The sequence below is a fragment of the Aedes aegypti genome, chromosome 1 (genome assembly GCF_002204515.2).
Source record: "Aedes aegypti strain LVP_AGWG chromosome 1, AaegL5.0 Primary Assembly, whole genome shotgun sequence".
Lineage (NCBI taxonomy): Eukaryota > Metazoa > Arthropoda > Insecta > Diptera > Culicidae > Aedes > Aedes aegypti.
In genome coordinates, this window is record NC_035107.1 from 152032284 (window position 1) to 152058307 (window position 26024).

The 26024-nt window shown below is 39.4% G+C and overlaps 1 protein-coding gene across 2 annotated transcripts in view; it reads left to right on the top strand.

Annotated features, from left to right (window-relative positions):
- LOC110678344 (myosin heavy chain, muscle-like) overlaps positions 1–26024 on the top strand; it is a 285969-nt gene that overhangs the window by 76420 nt on the left and 183525 nt on the right. The gene's annotated exons all lie outside the window — the stretch shown is intronic.

Sequence of the window (26024 nt, forward strand, 5' to 3'; positions counted from 1 at the left end):
TGAAACACTGTTTAATCGGTAAATTTTGCACTACCATATCTTAGCTGATAAGCGTTGGAGACCGATTGGAATTGTATGCAACCATGAATGAAAACCGTACACAAAATTTGTCCATCTCCCGCTTTTCCATGTAAGTTAGTTATTCCGAAACTAGCTTTGGGGCCGAACTTCGACCATTTAGATCAGTACTGTCTTCGGGAGAGTTGTACAGAACAGTGCTCGCTTCCTTTCAGGATATGTCATGGTAAGAAAAAATCACAACTACGTAGCACTTGATCATATGGATGCAACCGTTCGTCCAACAGTCAAAAAATAATTGTGTAAAGGACCAGAATAGCCATCCATCATTTTTTTTTTTTTTTTGCGAAATACATCATAACATAAAAAATCCTAACGAATTGGGCACAATTCATTTGGTTTTGGAGCATAAATCCGAGTAATTTCATCGAATTGTCTAGATTGGCCACCTTTCAAGACTCCAGGAACCGGTTCCGCATGGACTATACTGGATCAAATTTATCAGGGGATGTGCACCGGTAATTGGTTTCTTACAGTTAAACCTCCATTAGTCGATGTTCCATTACTCAATATCGACTCATGGAATCATATTAAAAATGAAATTTCATGGTTACTATGATGATACCCACAAATGGCTTTCCATAGTATTGCTGTTCCATGATTCGATATTTCCATGAGTCGATGGTCCTTTCAATATCGACTCATGGAGGATTGACTAAATTACAGAGAAAGTTTATGCAAAAATATATATCATCCGAGTAGTACCGATGTGAATTATATACACAAAACTGCGATGGAAACTCACTTTTCGGATGAATAACTAAGGGATTTGAGGATTTCTATTCACAGTTCACGTGAATACCTATTTAAAAATATGAGGACGATTCAGATTACTTGTTTAGTTATGAAACTACAGGTTGTCAAAGTAAGGGTGTCTCTAAAAGGACTTTTTCAGATGTAGCAGGTTCCCGGTGGCCACCATGACCAAATCCGGATCTCCGGGAGGGTTTCTGAAACTAGATATGTGTGCCTTTTATTTGGGCTTAAGCCCAACAGAACTAAATTCGGTCAACACACTGATTTTGCGAGCTGTTTGAATTTGCGGGTCGAAAACGACCCTAAGTCACAATTTGTAACTATTTGTTAGGGACTAAGGAAGGTTAAAATTGGATTTCTACTTTAGAAAAAAAAATATCTGAAGTATGTATATGAATGTGTAATTCAACAAGTACCGCCATATTAAAGAGACACGGACACCGTCTTCAGCCATTTAGCTGCATAGACTGTAAACCTAACACTAGACAACGGACAAGCATGCTCCAATAGCACAACCGAGAAACATTCCTGATGAAAAGTGTGAATGGCTGAGGCGTGAATCGAACCCACACCACATGACACGATGTGCTTACTGCCTGACGACATTAACCGCTCGACCACGAAAACCATCAAATTCAACAAATGCTGTGAATTTGAGTTCATAATGGTCACACGCATATTAGGATGCGAAAAATTTCTAAATTTGAGCCAAAATACTGTGATTTAGAGGTGGAGCTTGCGGCTAGAAGGTGAATTTTCTAGTTATTAAATGTATCTATATTTTTCTAAAAAATATCTTGGTTTGACCATAACTTCATGAATACTCAACTGATTTTATTTTTTAACATGCCTTGGAAGCTAATTTAGTTGTTGTCAATTGTGTGTACAACGCATTAATAAAAATATAATTTGACTTGATAAAAACTGCCCAAATCATTTTGTATATATATAAAAAAAATAAAACAATTTTCTTAGGGTTGCTTAAGTTTTTTCGCCGGAGATCCAATTTTAACTATTTAACTGTAGTTTACAAAGCATCTTATATAACTACGAATTGAAGAGTGGATATATTTTTTAAAAAGAGCATATATATTTTTGCCATAAAATAATAAAACATTTTTCGTCAGTCTATTTGAGATGTTCAATAAATAAGACAAAACAGTTTCAGCTTTCAGTTGTACCGTTTAACTAACGAAAACTAAAAAAAAAGATGTTTTTTGATAAATATCTACGTTTTTTATCATTTTTGTTAAATAAATAAGTCAAAGCGATTTTACTTCTTAAAGACAATCAAATTATATTTAAAAATATGCAACAATATCAAAAATTGGTTGAGTGTTCATGAATTTTTGATCAAACAAAGTTGAATTTTTCAGAAAACCAAGAATAAATTGAAGAAAACTACTTTTAACTAAAATTGCCAAAATTCGAAAATTTGTTGTAAAATTAAATGTTATGAAGACTTCATCAAAGGTTATAAATTGAAAATTCGCTTTCATCCGCTTGTGTCACCTCTAAATCTCAATTATTTAGGCTCAAATATTGAGGTTTTTTTCTTAATGTTATTTCATTTCATAAGAACACATAAATTTTCGGATTTGAAAACTATCGAAAAATAAGCCGCACCCTAACGCACATGCTCTTCGCAGAATCATTAAAATTTATTATGCGAGCTTTGAAGACAAATCGCAATTTGGGCCGCCGTATGCTGCAACTTGAGTACCATTTTCTTAAGGAATGCACTAAGAAATCCTTAGGGATATTCCTGAAGAATCCTTGAACAAATATTTGAAGAAATCTCAGCAAAACCCCATCCACAAGAGCGTTCTTAAGAGAAACTCTGGATATTTTTTTGAGAAATCCTCAAATGAACCCCTAACGTAATACATCTCTAAAGTAATAGCACCCCTAGAAAAACTCCTAAAATCCGAAGGATATCCTGAAATAATTCCTAGACAAATTTATTGAGCTTGCCTGGAAATTATTAAATTAAAATTATTGAAATTAATGTCTGGCAAAATTTCTCGAGCAATTCTAAAAGAGTCCCTGGAGCAACTCCCGAGGGATTTCCTCGAGGAATTACTTGAGAAACTTATTGAGGTATTCCTTAAGCAAAGCAGAGATCCCCAGAGGAATCCTTTTAATACAGGTATCACCTAAATTCCTTAAGAGAAATCTCAGCATAAATATTTTGACATTTACATGATCGAATAAAAATTCTTCTTACACTTGGAATTTAAAAATTATTGCTGTCCATATTTTTCCAAATGTCTGAATCAGTTTTATTTTTGCTTTTCCGGTCTATGATGAATGCAAAGAATCGTAGAAAATTTCCCCCGCGGATCCAAATACAAAAGTTTATAATAACATATCAGGTTGGACATTGGGCCGTATGAATAAAAAGCGTTGAACTTTACTACATGTAGCATCTACTCGAAAACAAAATCCACAAAGTTTACTACACTTTTGATATGAATAAAAAACCTTTCGAACATGCAGTACCTACTACTTTCGAACATGAGCAGTGACTGATGCTGCACGTTAAGAAAATTCTATTCAGACTGCAGAGCGACGCTGCACGTTAGGAAAATTACATTCAGAGTGACACTTTAAACCCATAAAATCATTCATATATGCCAACTTTGTCGCTTATTCACACGACAAATCATGTGTAAATATGAATATTACTACATTCCCGCTATGCATCGCGTAATCGACCATGAACACAAATTCATGTAGGTTATGTAACTTGACACGATTTGAAGTGTGAATTTGCGATTACCATTCCCTTTATGTGCATGTGAATTTTATAATGATTTGACAACAAGGATTTTTCTGAGAATTTTGGTATTTTAGCTAGAAAGCTGTATACTATGAAGGAATCTTGAGATTACAGCAATTGTGGAATTAAAAAGTTCCTAACATTTTCAAGATACCAGTACAGAGAATTAGATGAAATAGCGGTAGAATTTTGAACTTCCTCTGTGAATTAAAAAAACAGCATGTTGAACTCCGATGATAGATATAGGATTCTTAGTATTTCTGTGGTATTCCGTTATTTTGGTAGGTTTCCTGGTAGTATATCTGGAAATCTTAGAAATGAAAATAAATTCTCACAATAGTGGTTGAGTATTTTCTTTTACATTTTTACATTCAGATATCCAAAGGTGTATACTTTAATTGAAGATCTCCTCTGAAATCGCAACGGAACTGAAAATCAAAGGGATCTAAAGTTTACTAGAATTCCAAAGATTCGAACCAGAGTTTGCAGGAATCTCACTGAAATCTCAGAGATTCTTAGAGAAATACAATCTTGAAGATACCCGAATAATTTCAAAAGATCAATAGCCAGATCAAATACCGGATTTACAATATTCCCAAAAGAATCCCAGAATGGCTTCCAGAATCCCAGAATTGTCATACCAAATCTAGAATGCCTATCGGAAACCCAGAATTACTATAAGTATACCAGAATTCCAAAGGAAGTCAGAGAATCTAGGATATTAGTCAGCCAGTCATTCTTACATAAAATTAAGAATTACTTTATAATTAGCTGAAATCCATCCGACATCCGAGAATTCCTAAAAAACAACACAATTATCGTAATGCCAGATTCAACATAATTATCGTAATGAGTATTATCGTACCTGCCACACGGAATTCACATGTAAAATGGTCAATTGACATTGAAAGCTCTCAGTTAAAAACTGTGTAAGTACTCATAAGAAGCTGAGAATTAGGCTCTGCGCAGTTGGGGCGTAACGCCAGATAGAATCTCTCGAATAAATTCAAAATTCCTTACCGGAACCTCGAAATTCTTTTCGAAATATCAAAATTTCTACGGAAATCTCAAAATACCTTTCGAAATATCAAAGCTGACATCGTTTTCCCATGGTATTTACTCAAATTTTAATTATTCCATTCATTTCAACAATCTCAAAGCATGAGTAGCAACCCGATGTGGGGTATTTAGAGGTGTGGGCGAACATCGAATTAGTATTTGTGAATATATCAGTTTTGAAGTGGTAGTTGTGCAATGCCAACTTCGGCGAGCCGAAAGTTCACGAAGTAGCCGAAGATGACGTCACGTTGAGAAAGCTGCGAACAAAATTTTTCGCAACCTTGTCGTCACCATCAGCTGATCGTTTTGTTTACATCTTTTTCGTGACTAATACAAGCAAACACATACTAAGAGCCGGACCTGTTATATATGACATTGGTAGCAACCTCTGAAGCTAACTACCAGTAGATTTGTAGTAAATGCTACCTTTATTCATAGCAACGCGTTGTTTGTAGTAAGTTCGAAAGGTGTAGAAAGAGAAATGACACAAACATGTTCCACTCGTGTTCCACATATAGCGTTTACTACCGATAATGTAGTAAACTCAACTTTACTACATTTTATTCATACGGCCCATTGTCTCGTAGATGGGCTACTTCTCGTCCTCATAATTTAATTGTATATCTCACCTATACTAAGCTTGCCAAGATCACACAAAGTATGTAAAAAAATGTGATGTTGGTGCAACGATTTTTGGCTGTTAGACGAACGGTGGCATCTATATGATCAAGTGCCACGTAGTTGTGGTTGTTTCTTACCATGACATATCCTGAAAGGAAGGGAGCACTGTCCTGTACAACTCTCCCGAAGACAGTACTCATCTAAATGGTCGAACTTCGGCCCCAAAGCCAGTTTCGAAATAACTAACTTACATGGAACAAGCGGGAGATGGGCAAATTTTGTGTACGGTTTTCATTCATGGTTGCATACAATTCCAATCGGTCTCCAACGCTTATCAGCTAAGATATGGTAGTGCAAAGTTTACCGATTAAACCGTGTTACACCCTGTCGGTACTTAGTATATAAATAGTACCACACTTCTCTATACCTAATTATCCACGCACAATGCGTGGATGCTTCCGAACCTTTAGCATTTTCAATCAGCGGTTTGAACGATTTTCCGTTACTTTACCTGTATTACCAGTAGTCGAAATATCCCGTTCGTTTGTCCCGATAGAGACCGATCAACATCATTGAACACGTGGATGTGCCCAGGAAAAACCTCAGGAAGCGTTGCATGCGTAAACAACAAGGCCACGAAACGTCAAACACTTAGAAAAGTTTACCTTAGCAACCACGGCGTGCAGTCCACTATAGGCCTCTGCACTGTTTTGATTTTGTATGGGATTTTGACGTTTATTGGCCTTGCTGTTTACACAATTTATGGAAGGCTGAAAGAGAAAGGTTGAGTTTTGTGCAGAGCCCTATACGATACCGTCGATAGGGGCAAGGTGTGTGCATTTTACTCTGTAGCCAGAGTACGAATTGAACGCGCCTTGGATAGGGGTGACAATGGGTCTAGGGGGTGAGATTGGGTCAAAACGGAAAAATATGTTTTATGAAATATTTCAGCTAATAATGCTGATATTATAATTCTAGAAAGATCAGCAAACTAGGCGAAACTGACAAAATGTACACAATTCAAGAAAATATAGCGTTGAAAATGTAGCTTGATTGCCTTTACACTGCACTTAAACTTTTTCCGTATCGATAATTTAACTATTCAAAGAACGAAAATTTGACGAAACTTCATCTCATGCAAAACTACACACTGTATTGATTACCCCTGTGTTTTTGTTTATCAAAGTGTTGGGCGCATCTGTAATCGAAATCAAAACACGGCGACACTGCAAACAAAAAATAAACAAGGCGTACATGGCGGGCTTAATTGAAACCAGAAGGTAAACACGGCGCAAAAGTAATGGGCGACACTGAAAATAATATCGATTACAGGCTTATAACATTGGGCGATACTGGAATTCTCGAGTGAGGTTTAGGCGAAACATTATGAGATTTTTTGAGTACGAAATAGCTAGGGAAATTGTAGGAGATGTGTATGGTATTCATGAGGATTTTAAAACTATTTTTATGAAATGTGAATTAAGGAGAAAAGGTAAGGTGCACATGAGAATTTCATTGGTTATTTTCTCATTGTTATTGGTTTGTCAGATAGGTCCTTATTGCGATTCCCACTCGAATTATTATTATTATTTTTATTATCATTATTATTATTATTATTATTATTATTATTATTATTATTATTATTATTATTATTATAGAGTTTTGGCACTTCTCAACAAAAAATGCTGGAAACCTTCACCTACCCCGGGCAATCTGTATGCCAAAGGGGATTAGGCTCTGTGGATCTCATTGGTCGGTTTAACTTATCCTAATGAGTCTGCTGGATGAGCTTCTCAGTTGTGGTGGTTCAGGAACCGTCTAACTATGCTGCTGGTTCCAAGAATCACCGCTTTTTGGATGCTGTGTAGGTCCTTCTTCAATTCCAGCTCGTCTAGGGACCTTAGGAGAGATTTCGGGACAATTCCGGTCGCTGAGAGGACTACCGGAATTATACGGACGTCCTCTAGGTGCCACATCTGCTTCAACTCCTCCGCCAAGTCGTGGTACTTCGCTATCTTGTTAGAGAACGTTGATTGGACATTGTGGTCCAGCGGTACAGCGATGTGCTCGAGCTCCAGTTGATGGGGGTGCGTTCCATGCAACTCCTTCTGCTTCCACATTGCGATCATCTCATCGACGGTTTTGATGTCGCAGTTCAGCTGGTAATCCTCCTGCGCCAGATGCAGGGCGCTGAAGCCGTGGACAGCTTCGCATACAGTGCGGTAAATTTCGTGGCGGTTCTGGCTTTCTACGAAATATGCCCGCAGCTGCTGGATCTGGGAGACACATAGTGCCTGAATATCGGTGACGCCTCTTCCTCCTGCTGCACGTGGCAGGGTGACTCTCTCAATGGACGATTTTGGGTGGCGCATTCGGTGCTTGGTGAACGCCACTCGTACTGCTCGTTCTATCGCCTCCAAATCAGTCTTGGTCCACTTTACCACCCCGAAACTATACGTCAACAGGGGCACAGCAAACGTGTTGATCGCCTTCACCTTGTTGCTGGCAGACAGAAAGCTCTTCAGAATACAGTTGACACGTGACAAAAACTTCTCCTGCAGCTCCTTCTTGATCATCGTGTGGCGAATACCTCTAAGTTGCAGGAATCCAAGGTATTTATACGTTTCGCCTTCAACCATATTCCGAATCTCCTCCTGCTCGTTGACGCGGAAACAGCTGGCATCCATAACTTGACCCCGACGTAGATGAATTGACCTGCATTTGTCAATACCAAACTCCATCCGGATGTCGTTACTGAATGTCGTAACTAGCTGCAACAGCTGATGCAGCCTCTGCACTGATTCCGCAAATAGCTTCAGGTCGTCCATATAGAAGGTGTGGGTAACTCTTGTGCTCCTTTCCCCACTTTTCAGTTGGTAGCCATAGTTGCATTGGTTGAGTGCTTTGCTGAGGGGGTTCATGGCCAGGCAAAACCACAGCGGACTAAAGGTATCGCCTTGAAAAATCCCCCTTCTGATGCTGAGAGTCCTGGACCGTAACACAGCTGTACCGTCGGTAATGTGTAGGGATGTGCTCCACATCCCCATCGCGTGTTGCATCAGCCTGATGACGTTCCCGTCTACCTTATACAACTGCAGTACCTTGAGAAGGTACGAGTGCGGTACTGAGTCGTATGCCTTTTTGTAGTCGATGTACGCCATACTCAGGTTCCTTTGCTTTTGGGTAGCTTGCCCTACAATGACTGCATCTACGATGACCTGATCTTTGCAGCCTTGCGTGTTTCTGCGACACCCTTTCTGTTCTTCGGTCATCACGTTGTTGGCGTCGCAATGGGCTTGCACCCTCCTCGCTATTACCGACGATAGCACTTTATACAGACTTGAAAGGCACGTTATTGGTCTATACTTCGCTGGGTCAGCTGTGTGTTGGTCCTTTGGCAGAAGAAATGTGACACCCCTGGTGATGAATTCCGGTAGCTGCGTGGGGTCTCCTAGTACCGTATTGAAGCATTCCGCCATCCGCCCATGGATCGTTGTGAGTTTTTTATACCAAAAATTGTGCACAAAATCAGGTCCTGGTGCAGCCCAATTCCTGGTATACCGGGTAGCTTCACGTATATCCTGAGCGGTTACCACGACCGCGGTCAAGTCTCCAATTCCATCACATTGTCTCTCTTCTTCTGCTAACCACATCCCATCGCCGTTATGTTCGGTGGGGTTCTCCCATAAATTGGCCCAAAATTGTGTAACGTCGCCAATCTCTGGAAGTCCCTCGCCAAAGTCGACCTTGTCATTTCGGATGCGGTTGTAGAACTCCCTCTCGTTCATGTTGAACATCCGGTTTTGTTCCTCCCGCTTCGAACATTCTCCATAACGTCGCAACCGTTTCGCAAGAGCACTCAACCGCTGTACATGGGTGTCGAGGATCTCAGTAATGTCGACTTCTCTGAGATCTCGGAGCTCTGCGGGCCTAACAATTTCAGCAACATGACGAACCAGCCTCGTTGATCGATTCCCCTGCTTGTACTGTGTTAATCGACCAACCTTTGATCGCAGTGTTGCGATTCGGCTCTCAAGGCGTCGCATCCATACGGGTTTCTGTGCTTTGGGGCGCGTGCCATCTTCTCCTTGCGGGCGCGTTCGCAATCCCAACGTCTTAACTACAGCTATTGCAGCTGAATACACGATAAACTGCAGATCCTCAAGGTTCTCCACGGCTTCCAAGTACTGTGGCAAAATATCCTGAATTAGGATGCTTACTGCACTCGTCAGCCGGTAGGAATACCGCAGCTTTGGTATCCGGTGCCGGGACATGGGGTCTGTCCCACGGAACTGCGTAACTGCTGTGCCCATATGGAGTGCTAGTTCGTCTCGTAATTGCTGTCGTTGCATATCCGCTGTCGGTCCTGGAGCAGTGGGTGCAGGTGAATCACGACTCTCACTCGTGATCGGTGCATCCAGCCCAACAGAACTCCTTCTCGACGTATCGCTCGATCTTGTCCCCTCCTCTCCTATCTCCCTCTGCACTTTCAGCTTGATGTACTCCACTTCTGCAGCGGTGAGCATATTATGAGACATAATTGCACGCTGCCGTGTGTACAGCTTGTTCAAGTCAAGTTGGCGCGCAAAGCGAGGAAATCGCTCGTTGAACATCTCCAGCATCCCTGATCTGCCAGACATGTCCGTCTCCATTTTTGTGCAGACACAGTAGCAGCGAATCACATACATATTCATCTCCCTCGTCCACATGATCCGCTGCCGTCGGCCGCCTGCCAACGTGAGTGACTGACGTCTATCAGCCACAGCAACATCAGTAGGTGCAGCATGGCCTTGGTGATTTCTGCTGCTGCCGTTTCTGTTTCGCGTTCGCGGTACGGGCTGTGCCCGTTGACTGGAAGGCCGCTCTTGCTCATTATCCTCTTCCAGCCGCTGGCCGCTCGCTCTGTCCCCCGTCCCAGGACCAGCTCCAGTAGGGGCTCCCTCCTCGGGCGATCGCATTCTTCTATTCCTCATTGATCGTGTCTCCATTGCTGGGTTTGCTTTCATTCCCGGAAGCTACGGGTTCTGCATTGGCATTTCCTCCAATTACAGTGCTTAATAGCTTGGTTCAAGCGCCGCTGCTCGCCGAGGGTGGTTTTACATGGACGCCCAGGATATTTTACCTCAAGCTCCCACCTACTCAAGATGGTGGTTTTTCATGGACGCCCAGGAGTTATGTTGCCTGAGGTCCCACCTATTTATTATTATTATTATTATAATTATAATTATTATTATTATTATTATTATTATTATTATTATTATTATTATTATTATTATTATTATTATTATTATTATTATTATTATTATTAATATTATTATTATTATTATTATTATTATTATAATTATTATTATTATTATTATTATTATAATTATTATTATTATAATTATTATTATTATTATTATTAATTTTATTATTACTATTATTATTATTCTTAGTATTATTATTATTATTTTTATTACTATTATTATTATTATTATTATTATTATTATTATTATTATTATTATTATTATTATTATTATTATTATTATTAATTTTATTATTATTATTATTATTATTATTATTATTATTATTATTATTATTATTATTATTATTATTATTATTATTATTATTATCATTATTATTATTATCATTATTATTATTAGAGAACATATTATTAATTATTGTTAAAAAAAAAATTGGGGTGGGTAATGTCTATTACATTACCGCGGGGTTGACGTAGAACTACGATGATTAATAATTTGATTTGTCATGTGTATGAATTTGTACGTATACTAGTTTTGTGTTGTTATTGATCGGATGAAGTTTTCAGAAGTTAACTCTTTTTGGACTCATTTTGGTAGTCCTGAAAAGCACCATTTGTCGTTCTGTGGTTCCGAGAACCAGTGTTTGGTGTTCCAGGAATAATGCCAGATGATTGAATTTGTTTGTTTGGTCGTTGCTTCCTTGTGTTGCTTGGTTGGGTGTTCGGTTTCTGGCTCCAGCTGTAGTTCGCCAAACTCCTCCAGTAGATTAGATGTTTGATAGCTCGGGTGCTTCGATCGTGAGAATCGATAGAATCGGTCCAGTGCTTTGGTCTGTAGCAATATCCATTGCATGAGCATTTAGGCTCTGTACATTGATACTCATCAATATGCAGGCTTGGCCGCTATGATCCAGTATTTCACGCAGTCACTAATCGATGATTGCCTAAGCGCTGCAGCTCATTCCTCAAGTCAACCCTCTTGGGAGAATTGCTGCCTTTGGCGTGATGGAACTTAAAAAAATTGGAAGAGTTTGTCAAAAATAGTCCTTGCAGTGAAGTAACCCGCGACAAACCAACATATACCAATTGCTGATCCTGGCTTTTGTCATAGTCGTACACGACCTAGGGGAAAGTTCCACCTTGCGACTTATGAACAGTAAAAGCACAGGCACTAACCATCGGGAAATGAATGCGTTTGCATTTGATTATGCCGCACAGTTTAAAAGTAAAATAAAAATTCTCTATACAGGAGTAAAATTGGAATTTCAAAACTAAGAGCCTTACGTTGGCATGAAATATTTTGAACTCTTATAGCTGTTTGCTGGTTTAACGAAATTTCTTGAATGGCACCTCAATTGAAAGACAAGACATCAAAGGGTCATGTCGTTTACTTACTAAATCCCACATACCTGTCCAAATAGTTTAATAACTGTTTTAAAAGAGAACGTTGATTTCAAGCAAATTTATAAATAGGGGTGCTAGAGAAGTTGATTTCAAGCAAATTTATAAATAGGGATGCTTGAGAAACATCATTTGCTTTCCATTCTCCGCTTGGATCGCATCTCAGCAGTCAACAGATCGTCTTGCTCTGACCGGGCGTGCTTCTCAGGCACAGACATCGATAGCGAAGGACCTCCCCGTTTGTCTTGCTTCGCTCAAATCAAACTGTCGAGGGAGCGAGAGAAGATGCCGTCCGAAGCCAAAATCATCACCGCTGCCGCCGTCAAGAAGAAGAAGAGGAAGCAGTCCACAGGAAAATTTGCGGTCGAACTGTGAACATGGTCGGGCAAGTCATTCTCGTTTTGTGCTTCACCGCTTTTTTGCGTTCACCCAGCCATCGTCATCGCCGCCATCATCAGATTTCGACTTAAGCCCGGTGATCCACTACCTGTTACTGTTGTGCGCCATCCACGCCACGAAACTTTAGGTTCGTCGTATAAGCAAATAACTTGCTCAAATTTATACATTTGAGTTGAGGATTCCCCGTTTGACCATGGCAATCAACTGATAACATCCCGCAGTGTTATTTATCTGTAGGAGCATCAAAGCTAACAAAGCCATCGGCCCTTTTCAGGGCCATCAAATTAGTGGAAAAGAGTTAAAAGAGAAATATTTCCGACTTTATATATGGCTTCTAATATTCCTAAATCAATTTCACAGCTTCATACAAAATTTCATTTGTCATGAATAATTTATGACTACACATTTTGAGACTGTAATCGCGGACGCTGCTGCAGTGCCGTCGGGGTGAGTGCTCAACATTCCACAACAATTGTAAAATAGAGTGTATCTCGCTGCTAGAAATCTGATGAGCTGTTAATCTTAAGCTGCCAATCATCTGGTTTGTGAAATCGCTCAAGATTTCTAGGTTAAACGATCCGCGCTTCTAGATTTCGACTCGTGGTAAACTCGTGGTCACAGCATCCAAGCTCAATCGGCCCTTTTCAGGACCTACATACGTTCATAAAAGGGTTTATTGGATGATATTTACTGATTTATCTATAATGATCTAAATATCGCGGTATACTACAATTTGGTTCACATAATTTACCCCACATAATTAAATGAATTTGAGAATTTACCACTGCAGCGCCGTCGGACCGTAATAACATCATAATACTCAGCATTGTATGGTATTTCTAACAGCATCGTTGATTTATCATAACCTTATCCTAGATTGGTCAATCAGAAGAAGGCGAAGAATACGAAAGGGAGGAGCATCGTCTGCAATTCAAATTAGGTAAAACATACTATTTTCGACAGATTCGATTCATTTAAGGGACGAATGACCTTCGGAGTAAAATCCCTCTGTAACAACCACAGGATTCGGTTCATTTCATTTACACTTTCGAGCTAGTAAGAACTTCTCGTGATAAACACAGCATAGCTAGTAATATTTCCTAATGTGCTTACCACATACCTGCTATAATCTCTTAATTCATCTCGTAGCATCATACAATATCTGATTTATCACGAATAGTCGACAATACGACAATTTGAGGATGGTCCGAGAACGCTGCTGCAGTGTCGTCGGGATGCAATAACAGCATAATGCCCATCTTGTACATCATTTGCCAAGACATCAATTTCATATAGCCTGTTTCTCAGATTAACGCAATAGACAACATGTAGAAAAATCAATTCAGATCAATAGTTGCTCATTACAATTGGTCAAGAAACAGTTTATTGAACAGTATTTAAAATCTGTCGCAATTTTAATACATTTTACAATTTCCGTACTCGAGAATTTTGGAAGCGGGGGCCGTGATGCTCGGGATGGATTGTCCTCCATGACTGGTCCTGGCTGGAAATATTCGTGGGGAGAAACTCGACCCTTTGCTGCAGGAATTTCATTAACAACTCTTTGGTAAAGCAGAAATTTTCCGAGGAAAATTCTGCTAAAAGTGAACTTTTTCAAAACAACTCTTATTGATTGGAATATTTATCAACAACTTTTTGTCAAGTAAAATCATCCTAAATAACTCTTTGCTCCATCGCCAAACCAAACCATTTCATTGAACTCATCAAGTACAAGAATATGAATGGTAAGGAGAGGCAGATGGTGTATATTTCGCTGGCGTTACTTTCCAACAGGTCGCCGGTAGGCGCTGACTACTAATCCGTCCACTGAATGATTTTCAGTTGTTGCTTTCGCTTCGTTGCTCTCTGCACTGATAAAATTAACATAGTACCAGCAACCATATCGAGGGTGTAGTTAAAAATATTTTACCACTTGATTTCAACGGAACATGGAACATTTTTGGAAAAACTAATCCGTTGTGAGTTTTACTATGTTTTGACAACCATAGTTGAGCGTGGTGAAATTTACCATGTCCATATTCAAAATGAACATAGGGTTATGGTAAAATTGCCCATGGTTGTTGTTGTCATATGGTAGATTGATTGTTTGTTTTGAACTGTCAGCATGAAGGAAAAAGAACCATATTTTGTTGTTTTCATTTATTTTTATGCAAAATAGCGATATTGGCTGAATCCTATTTTACCTGGACAGCTGCGGCGATACTCCGCGTGAAGGCACACTCCGCTTGGCAATGTCCCCGGTTAGATTGATGGTGCTGTCGTCGTCCTCGTTCGACAAAAATGGACCGGACGGGGTATGTTAATTTCGATTGCTCAGCTGTTTCTGCAAAAGGAGTTAATGCCGATCGGGGAAATGTCGTTTCACCCGTTCGGGGGGAAGATCATCACGTCAACCCATTCGTAGTTGCCGAACATTTTGCTGGAACTATCAGTGATTATCACGGGACCATCTTCCGGGTTGAACATATCTCAGCGTGCTCTTGATTCCGCCGGAGCACTGCGACTCGATTTAGTCCTGCAAGTCAGCCATGTTCAGTTTGTGAACAAACAGAACCTGCGAAAACGATCAGAAATTAGTTACCACAGTTCTTGCATTTAGTGCGCATTTACTTACCGATGCAATATCGTAGGGCTGTCGTAAACCAAATATGTATTCGGGATTAAATCTATTGTAATCTACAGTTGAAAAAGTTTATGTAGTTAGGTACATGGTTGTAGGTATGGACGTTTTAGAAACCACAGCAAGAATGTCTTCCAGAACATTTTGGCCAACTACGTTGTATGGTAAAGATTACTATTTAAATTGTCGCGGATTCGTAGTTGTCGTCACAATTTTTCGATACACCTAACCATTTTTATGGTTATGGTTATCATTTTACGGCATAGTAATGATAAGAATGGTTGTATGTTTAAACATACTATTATTTTTCTATCAGTGTGGTTCCGTTCGCTACTCGCACACTGCTGTGGCTTTCACGCGCTCTTTGCTGCTCCGATGCTTGATCCGTTCGTTATGCCGTTCGATTTGTGAATGAGCTGGGAGCAGAACAACCAGTGGTTTTATTTGCTCGAGCTCCGTTCACCGATGGCGAGTGGTGGGGTTCTCGCACTCCGTTCGCTACTCGCACGCGATTGGTTATTGCTTTCGCGCTATTTTCGTTGATGGTGTGATTCGTCGCTGAGAAAAAAAAACTGCAACTCTTTTGATTTTTCATGCATATATATCTCAGTTATTTATGGACCGATTTGAATGAAATTTTCACAGAATATCAGACATAACTTAAATTTTAACATATATTATTGAGTGATTTTTCCAATCACACGTTGAAAAGCAGTAACGGTTTGACTAAAGTGATTTTTTTGACGATTTTTTATAATTGACATAATTAAACATATTGAAGGAATAGCTTCATGGTATCTTCAGCAAAGTTGTAGATTTTGACGAGATGAATAAGTTTGCTGAAGACAGTTTTTGTGTAAGACTATCAGATTTTAAGATAAAAAGTTTTGAATTTTTCGTCGAAAATTACAGTTTAGTCAAACAGTTATTACTTATAAACTTGTGATTGGAAAAATTATTCAAAAATATATGTTGAAATTCAAGTTATATCTGATGTTCTGTGAAAGTTTCATTCGAAAATATTTCCATAAATAACTGAGATCTAACTTACCAAAGTTGGTCATTTTGTATGGAAAATCGAAAAAGTTGCAAATGCATGTGAATAAGTTGGGGCCTTCCTTAGCCGAGTGGTTAGAGTCCGCGGCTACAAAGCAAAGCCATGATGAAGGTGTCTGGGTTCGATTCCCGGTCGGTCCATGATCTTTTCGTAATGTAAATTTTCTTGACTTCCCTGGGCATAGAGTATAATCGTACCTGCCACACGATATACGAATGCAAAAATGGAAACTTTGGCAAAGAAAGCTCTCAGTTAATAACTGTGGAAGTGTCATAAGAACACTAAGCTGAGAAGCAGGCTCTGTCCCAGTGAGGACGTTAATGCCAAGATGAAGAAGAAGAAGATGTGAATAAGTTCTCTGTTTATTCGACAAACCAGATGAACATTTCATGGGTGCACAACATCAACAGGGTAGCGGATCACAGGGATTTAGTTGAAATCTGGAAACGTAGCTCAATCTTGAAATCTTGAGCGATTTCACAAACCAGATTCTGGATTAACAGCTCAGCAAGCTTCTAGCAGCGAGGTACTTCTCGCTAAGCAAGTTCGGAGGAGCTCTTACCAGCTCGAAAGCGAAAATGGAATGAAACTGAATCCAACGAAGGCAGCATGTTTTATAACCTTGGAATAGCAGATGATGCTCCTCCCTTTTGTGCTCTTCGCTTTCTGATCGACCAATCTGGGAAATGGGTATGTGCCAATAATGTGTTCGGCTTAGAATTACTTGAAAATTGCGGAGAAGGCTAATGCGTGGGAAATTGGTCGAACATGAATTGCTGGAAGGGTTGACATTAACTAAATATTCAATACGAGCTATTGATAATCAATAGTTTTCTTTATTATGAAGGTAAATTTCTGATCCATGGGTGCCAAAATTATTACAACTGTTCAATGAGAATGTCTTCTCAAAAGCATTCTTAATATGTCGCAATTTTGTTACATGGGATAATTTTCCTAATCAAAGTGTTCCCAAAAATATGGAACATAAAAGGCGCTGTTGGAAAAGCCACTCTATTTTACAATCGTTGTGAAATGTTGAGCACTCACCCCGACGGCACTACAGCAGCGTCCGCGAGTACAATCTAAAAAGGTTGAGTCATAAATTATTCATGACAAATGAAATTTTGTATGAAGCCGTGAAATTGATTTAGGAATATTAGAAGTTATAAATAAAGTCGGAAATATTTCTCTTTTAACTCTTTTCCACAAATTTGATGGCTCTGAAAAGAACCGATGGCTTTGTTAGCTTCGATGTTGTTATGGATAAATAACACTGCTCAGACCAGCAAAACTCAGGGGGCTTCTGGTATTTGCTCCTAACGGGATTGCTTCTTGACCACTAATGATGATTTCATCACGAGTCGAAATTTTGAAGCGCGGGTCAACAGCTCCTCGGCCGATGAAATTTGCGGCGGCGATGACGATGGCTGGGTGAACGCAAACAAGCGGTGAACCACAAAGCGAGAATGACTAGCCCGACCGTGTTCACAGTTCGACCGCAAATTCACCTGTGGACTGCTTCCTCTTCTTCTTCTAAGCGGCGGCAGCGGTGATGGCTTTGGCTTCGGACGGCAACTTCTCTGATTTGAGCGAAGCAAGACAAACGGGGGCGTCCTTCGCTATCGATGTCTGTGCCTGAGAAGCACGCCCGGTCAGAGCAAGCCGATCTGTCGCCTGCTGAGATGTGAGCCAATCGGAGAGTGAAAAGCAAATGACGTCAAATTTTCTCTAGCCACCCCTATATATAGATTTGCTTGAAATCAACGTTCTATTTTAAAACAGTTATTAAACTATTTGGACAGGTATGTGGGATTCAGTAAGTAAACGACATGACGCTTTGATGTCTTATCTTTCGATTGAGGTGCTAATCAAGAAATTTCGTTAAGCCAGCGAGAAGTTATAAACGTTTAAAATATTTCATGCCAACGTAACGCTCTTGGTTTTGAAATTCCAATTTCACTCCTGTATAGAGAAGAAAGACGTACTTCTACGTCAATAAATTATTATTAACTCATAATAAATCACAACATACATTTTAAGAAATAGTAGTTTTTGCTTAGCATATCAACAAACTTGTATGTTGAAACTGGAGAAAATTTACAACATTAAATATCTCCTGTGCAAAGTATAACACATGTACTTTAATCTTTCATGATATATTAGTAGAAGGTTGAAAGTTTCAATACACTTCAGTAGTATTTCCGGGAATCTATTTGATTTTTCGACAAAAATTTCATTCTTTTGGTACGGTGTCTAAAACTTTAAAAATGGGGGTGATATTGGGTCATGCAAGAACGATTGTGAATGAAATCACAAGTCTACATTTTTGTCGTTTTACAGTGCCGTGTGTACTCTTTCATCATTACGATGTGTTTATTCTTTCTAAATACAGCATAGCTGAGCCATCAAACAAGTCTACTTGAGGATTTCGTGCATCTAATAACAATGCAACGCATTTTGACAACTTCTCAAACCAGTAAGCACATTTTTTTTCATATTTAATTATTTATTTGTATGTTCACATCATAGAAACATCTCACGGAAGTAGGTACAAATGATGACGTCAACATCTGCTTGAAATCTTTTGATCTTTTGATCGCACCGAAATTTAACTATTTGCGAAAGTTTAAAATAATCACTGTTCCAGAACACCTTTGGGGATACTGAATAGGCTTTATGACAATTAAGATGAGTCTTAGAAGACAATTTGAAGAAGAAAAAACAAGAAAATTTATGTAAACTTGATTATAAATGCTGGGTATACATTTTGTTTCTCATAGCTCTTCATTTTTTTTGATATAATAGTACTTTTAAGTGGGTTTATCATACTTCTGAAACTTCTTAGATGTCATTTCTTCTTGTTTGCGTCATATTTCATCAATATTTTTCAGCTGTGATTGGTTTTGTAATCATATTTTCAAAAAAAAAAGTTGTTTCAATTACTGTGACCCAATGCCACCCCCTTTATGGGGTGACATTGGGTCATTTTTCATTCACATGTATAGTGCAGTGTAGTTTGTTAATGTACCATCAAAATACACACACCAAATTTAAAGTTTATTGGAGTTAACTTGCGATAGGTATTCAATAAATATTTCGTACGTATCCTTTTTTGACCCATTCTTACACCCAACGACGTTATACAAAATTGAGAAAAAAAATTACATGAAAAAAAAATAAAGATATTTTTTAGAAATTTTTATTTATTTTTATGTAAAAAATAATATTCAAAGTTTTATATATTTTCTGAAATGTTGAAATCTTAAGGTTTTATTCCATAAAAAAGTATTTAAAATTGGTTGAGCTGTTCGAAAATTATGATTCTTTTAAAAATAGAAAATCTAATGTACTGAGACCTACAGTGTGTGCCTATGAAAAATGACTGATTTTTTATTTTCAAAAAAATGTATCTAAATAACACACATCGCTGAAAAAAACTTGACAGTAAACGTAGAATTTTCTGAATTTTCAAGAAAAAATTAGAACAGCAATAGCCCCTTTGGTCCCGAATCTTTCAAAACACGAAAAAAATGGAAATTATTGATTTGTTTCATGTACGAAAAACAATATTTGTGAAATTTTATGTTTTTCTTGAAAAGTTAAAATCTTAAGGTGATTATAAAACGAAGCCAAACTTGAAATTTTCAAGTGCACAAGACTGGAGAATCTAACAACAGTTCGCGTTGAGAAACCAATCACATTGCTTGCTTGCTGGTGGTGACCAATGGGATAGATTTTCAACGCGGAGCACTGTTTGGTTTTTAAGTCTTGTGCTCTTGAAAATTTGAGGTGTGGCTTCGTTCTATAATCACCTTAAGCTTTCATTTCGTCTAAAAAGATTGAAAATCGGAAGAACGGTTCAAAAGTTATATTTATTTTTTGAATAAAATTTTGCAAAATCGCGATTTTTTTGGTCACTCTATTTTGGAAATGGTCACCCCAATCAAACAATATAAAAATACGTGTATCCTTATTTTAGATTAGGAACAAAATAGCAAATTTTCACAAAATTCGGTGACCCACTAGATCGGTTTTTCATGGAATGGCTGATTTACTACGATTAAGTCGACACACCATCTCCTCCTTTCCCTTAGCTTCGAATCCAACAGGTTGTCCCATAAACACCTCCTCTTTTAGCGATCCTTAGAGATAAACGGCTTTAACGTCGAAATGTTGAACTTTTAAACCTCTTTTGGCCGCTACAGTCAAAACGTACGCAGGGTAGCATGATATGTAAACGGTGCAAACATTTGCTCGAAGTCAACGCCAGGACGTTGTGAGAACCCCTGTGCTACTATTCGTGCTTTATGCTTTACCACTTCACCGTGCTCGTTCCGCTTCAGACGAAAACTCTACTTTGAACCTACTGTCTTTCGTGTAGGCGCCAAAGTCACGAGTTCCCAGGTACCACATTTCTTGTGCGACTCCATTTCATCATTTATAGCCCGGCGCCATTACGGGCTCTCGACGGCTTCTTGGAAAGTTGATGGCTCTTCCATGGCGCGAGCAGCTACAGTGGGGATTCGCTCGTTGGCGGTCCGCCACACGGAATGGCTCGATTGTTGGATGTTCGCTGTTTGGAAAATATTCCAACTAAAAAGTACTCAAATGTCACCAGAAATGTCAAACTGACTTTGACGTCTGAGTACCGTCGCATTGAAGTCTCCATATATAGAACAAATGCATATGAATATGTGCGTTTCGCGACGATTTGCTCTCCAGATGCGTTAGTGTGGAACATTTTCACCAGCTGTCATTCGATCCAACTAACGGTTCCGATTCGCTAGATGGAAGGCAGTCGTGTTCCAACCAGCGAATCCCCACTGTATTCCAACGTCGTAGTCCAGTACATAATCATCAAAACGCCGGAGAACCTTTCTGCGCATTTCTCGCTGGGATCATCGAACGTCCTCCGCAGGCTCGACGCTTGATTTGTAGACTCGAAAAAATTATTAAAACATCGCCGGAAGCTCTCAATCCTCCTCCTTAAAGGGTATAAGCTTCATCTCGCTGTACACTGCTGGCTGCTAACCTGTTTCCGACGCAGCTATCGGAATCTCGACGGAACACGTACTTTTTTCGAGCTCCAAAAACTTTGCGTCCCTGCTTGTGATTAAAACCGTTTCCGGATCGAGAAAACGGTAACCCTTGTGCTCGAGCGAATATCCGACGAACACCAGCTTCGGTGCATTTCCGTCTATCTTAGGGCTCATTCACAAATTTCATAACGCTTTAGGGGGTGGGTGGGTGTCCTAACGTTGTTCGGCTCATACAAAAATTGTAGAGTATCGATACAAAAAGCGTCACGAGGGGGTGGGTGGGTGTCCAAAATGGTCAATTTAAGCGTTATGAAATATATGAACCAACCCTTACGACGCATGAAATCGGGACCCACAGATGACTTAAATCCGGTTTGCGGCCCCACCAGAGCTCTTGCGGAGTCTTAGGAACAGATCGAGAGTGCAGACGATTCTGCAGGTACGTAGCTGTCAACACCGATTGGCCTCAATAACGCTTGTCGAGTCCGGTGTCCAGCAACATACACGTGGCTATTTCGGTAATGGAACGGTTCTTCCGTTCGGCCACTCCATTCTGCTGCGGTGTGGTGAATGGGTCACATGCATGCCCAGATTCGTTACTCGCCACATAGTAACGCACATGTGCTAGTGTCTATGCACGAAAAATCGCTAAAAAGTAACGCGAAAAATATTTGTATGGCGAAATGCATCTAACGATTTATTTATCAAAATTGAGAACTTTTTTCGAAAAAAGTATTTGGTACCGATTGTGCGTAATAATGGCTATTACGCCTACCAAATATTTTTTTTTCGATTGATGCTTTCATTTACGAGATATTTGAAGTTAGATGCCTTTCCCCATACAAAATTAAACGAGACAACTTCTGCTGATCAACTGTGGACAAGAGCGAAGCAGGTAATCCATTGCTATTTGATGCCTTCTTCTTTGTAGAAACGACGAAGCTCTCCGTTGTTAAGCTCACCGCCACCATCCGAACGGATCACCTTCGGTTTGCGCCCAAAAATGTTCGCGGTCCAGCGAATATATTCCTTTAGGTTCTGTGCAGCTTCGCTCTTGTTTCGTAGCCGGGCTTCTTGCAGTGGTGGCACAATTGAGACTCCTTACCGCTGTTTCACTTACCTTCCGTCAATCGCATCGCATTCTCAGCTTTCACTTCAAGGTGAAACATCTCAGAATCCAAAGATGGCCGGCACAATGGCTGACTTGTGCCCCTACTCACGATTTCAAAGGCACAAAACTGGAGAAATAGTTAGCAAACGTTTCTGATCTTCTTACATCACCTTAACATCCCTTCGTTCACGTCGACGATGGTACTCATCCATCAGCTTCGCCAAAACAGGGAGATGTCGTCATCAGCTCGTGAATCGAGACAGGCTGCGGAGCAGCATGCATATTAACGTGTCCTTGTTCTGGTGCGTTCCAGCAGAGCACAGTACGATGTATGTTTGGAGATGCGGTACAAAAATTAAAACTGGAAGACCAAGCTACTTGATATGGAAGGGAAAGTTGTTTCTGGTCAAAAGAGCTACAATTTGCATAAATGACATATAATATACGCATAATCACCAAACTTCCCAGGTAACCAATAAGCACTGCTATAAGCAGTCGGAGTGCCATCTACCGGTTTTGTGCCTATTAGCTTCATAAAACATGTTCGCATGCTTATAGCACTGATATTGGCCGTATATGAGCTTTATTGTTGTGCTTGTAAGCCCTGTGCCAATAAGCCGTATACAACGGTTGTCTATGCTGTTGAACGGCCTAGTGTCATGAAGTTTGTCAACCAAAACAAAACTGAATCGGTGACTACGAACTTAAAAGACATAATAAAGCAAAACACATGTCTCTGCCAATGTATCAGGATCTTCAATGTGTCGAAATTCAACCAGAACGACGATGATTTGATGTAAGCAGCACTTTTAATCAGCAACCGTCTGATGCTAGAGATTTTTAATTATACATGAAAATATATACTAAATTGATAACATAAAATTGGGAGAGGGGTTGCGACATACTGCAGTCTATTCGCGATTATTTTTTCTGTTAATTTGGTTTCGCTACGCTGCCTTGTGTTAAAAAATAATGTTAGATAAATTCCATCAGGTTCTTACCGGCATTACCAACATCGCTCATGATTCAACATGATAAAAATATATGCCACTGCAAATAGACCATTTCCGTCAGATCTAACCCCCAGTTTTTGTATTTTTCTTCGGAAGACAATCATTTTTAATGAATGTTAACGCTTTCAGATTTTGTTTATATGCACTCCTGATTTTCTTACAACTTTTTGAAAACATGGATAGTCACCACATTTTGAAAAATAATTCAAGATGCGGCACAGTTTGTTCAACCCTATGGGTATCAGCGTGGTGATTTTGCAACAGTTTTTCGATTCCACCCCTGCATTGGGATGCTTGATTACATTTGCAAACGTCAAATCAGGTGCGCGCTCAAACTGACCGTGATCCCGGTCAGGGCGCCCCAAACAGGAGAGCCACCGAAACTACTCAAACAAACGTTTTTAAACCAGGTTGGAACTGGCGCAACCCGTTCTGAATAATAGTTCCAACTACAAACCGATTCAAGTCTTCCTTTAGGAAAATATATTTTCCTCCACAGATTCAAAATTCAAAACCAACCCCTAACAACAAATCTCTCATTCACCCAGCAGTTACGGTACCGCTAGTTCTATTAGAGGCTATTTTTTACTATTCATGCCGAAAAATGCTTTAATTTATCTGTTGGCTGTTGATCCGGAAGATTTCCGCCTTGAGGCAGCAACAGCCGCGTAAGGAAATTTTGAACAGCTGTTGCTGCCTCTAGGCGGGAATCTTCCGGCATATTCAATCCCTTCAATCCTCGTCGGCACAAAGCAGAGAGATCAGGCATCTGTCGACTACAATCCTTGCGTTATAGAACCATGTTGTGTTCACCGGGTGCGGTCATAACCGGCCGAAGCGGTGAAGGTGGTTTCCGCGGTGATTACGGAGACTTCAGGAGCCGTGAAGGAAGGAGGGAGCGAAACCGCAACGGAGCCCATTATGATGAATGAAAACATAAACAAAAATCATCTGGTCATGCCAGCTGATCTAAAATTCACCACAACGTGGTAAAACCATAGGGGAAAAAGAGGTCTGCATTTTTTCGAGGTGAAACAAATTGTAGGGGACCGAGGGGTGAACTAACGTGCCGCAAGTTTTTCATTGTTTTCTAACAATTGAAGGCTCCAAAACATATCGGTTCCTTAGGAAAGTTTGTTCAGTAAATTGACAGAAAGCATATAAGCCAATAAAAAAAATCACGGAAATGGTCTATTGTTGATATACAGTAAAATACGTACAATGTTATAATGTGTGTGGTTACTTGGGCAGATCCTCACGGCAAAGCAACATTTCCACACGCACACACCACGTTTGCCAATGGATTACATACATGCCCTGAATCGCTACTCATAACATAGTAACGCACAAGCTGTGTCTATGCGCGAAAAATCGCTAAAATGTAACGCACTGGCCTAACGATCGCAAGGTCTTTGGTTTAGGCATATATTGACAATTCGTGTGACAATGGGTTTCATGCATGCCCTGATTCGCTACTCGCCACATAGTAACGCACATGCGCTAGTGTCTATGCACGAGAAATCTCTAACAGATAACGCGAAAAATATTTGTATGGCGAAATGCATCTAACGAATTATTTCTCAAAATTGGGTACTATTTTCGAAAAAATATTTTGTACCGGTTGTGCGTAATGATGATGGCTATCACGCCTGCCAAATATTTTTTCGATAAAAGTTTGCATTCAGAAGATATTTGAATTTAAATGCCTTTCCCCATACAAAATAAAATGAGAAAACTTCTGCTGATCAACTGTGGTCAAGAGCAAAGCAGGTAATCTATTAGAAGTTCGGCAGTCAAAACTTCGGCGAAGTTCGGCGTCGGCATTCTAATTTAGTGCTTCGCCGACACATAAGGATTGCCTTTGTCGGCGTAGCACTTCGGAAGAATGCCGACGCCGAACTTCGGCGAACTTTTGTCGGTGATATTTAATTTCTTTTATAAAATTCGGTGTAAAATTAATCTGGATTCACAATAGCCTGATCGCTACTCGCCACATAGTTACATACATGCGCTAGTGTCTATGCACGAAAAATCGCTAAAAAGTAACGCGAAAAATATGTGTATGGCGAAATGCATCTAATAAATTGTTTCTCAAAATTGGGAAATATTTTTGAAAAAATATTTGGTACCGGATGATGATAAATGATGATTGCTATCACGCCTACCAAATATTTTTTTTTTCGATTAATGCTTTCATTTACGAGAAATTTGAAACTAGATGTATTACTCCATACAAAATAAAACGAGAAAACTTGTGTTGATCAACTGTGGACAAGAGCAAAGCAGGTAATCAATTCCAGGTTGCCGCGAAGACATTTTTTTAAAATTTTGGTTTGAATTTCAATCCGATTATTGTAGCGAATTTCCATAAGTAGCTTCTATGTATTCCGATAGCCCATTTGCCTGAGTGTGCGTCCTGCGATCGAAGAAAAATGCTTTTCTTGAACATTTCTGGAAATAAGTTTCCCACGCATCGAGATACCCGGGCAAAGTTGAATAGCAAAATGATAATGAATCTTGTTACCTGGTTATCATCATTTAATAACTGATTTTGTTATCATCTTGCCTGAATTAACAGCCAATATAACAAAAATGAGAACTCAAATTTGTTTGTCGAATTTTTTCTCAGTTGATAACTAAATTTAAAACATCATATGTATTTTGAATTTTAATGTCATAAATCACGGAAACATTTTGAGAAATGAGTGTTTTAGATTAAATTTATGCTTCAAATAATTTAACGAAAAGTCAAGTTTGTATATCAACACACATTGTAAAAATGTTATGGGAAAGATGTGTGATAACATACTTTGTTATCTACCTGT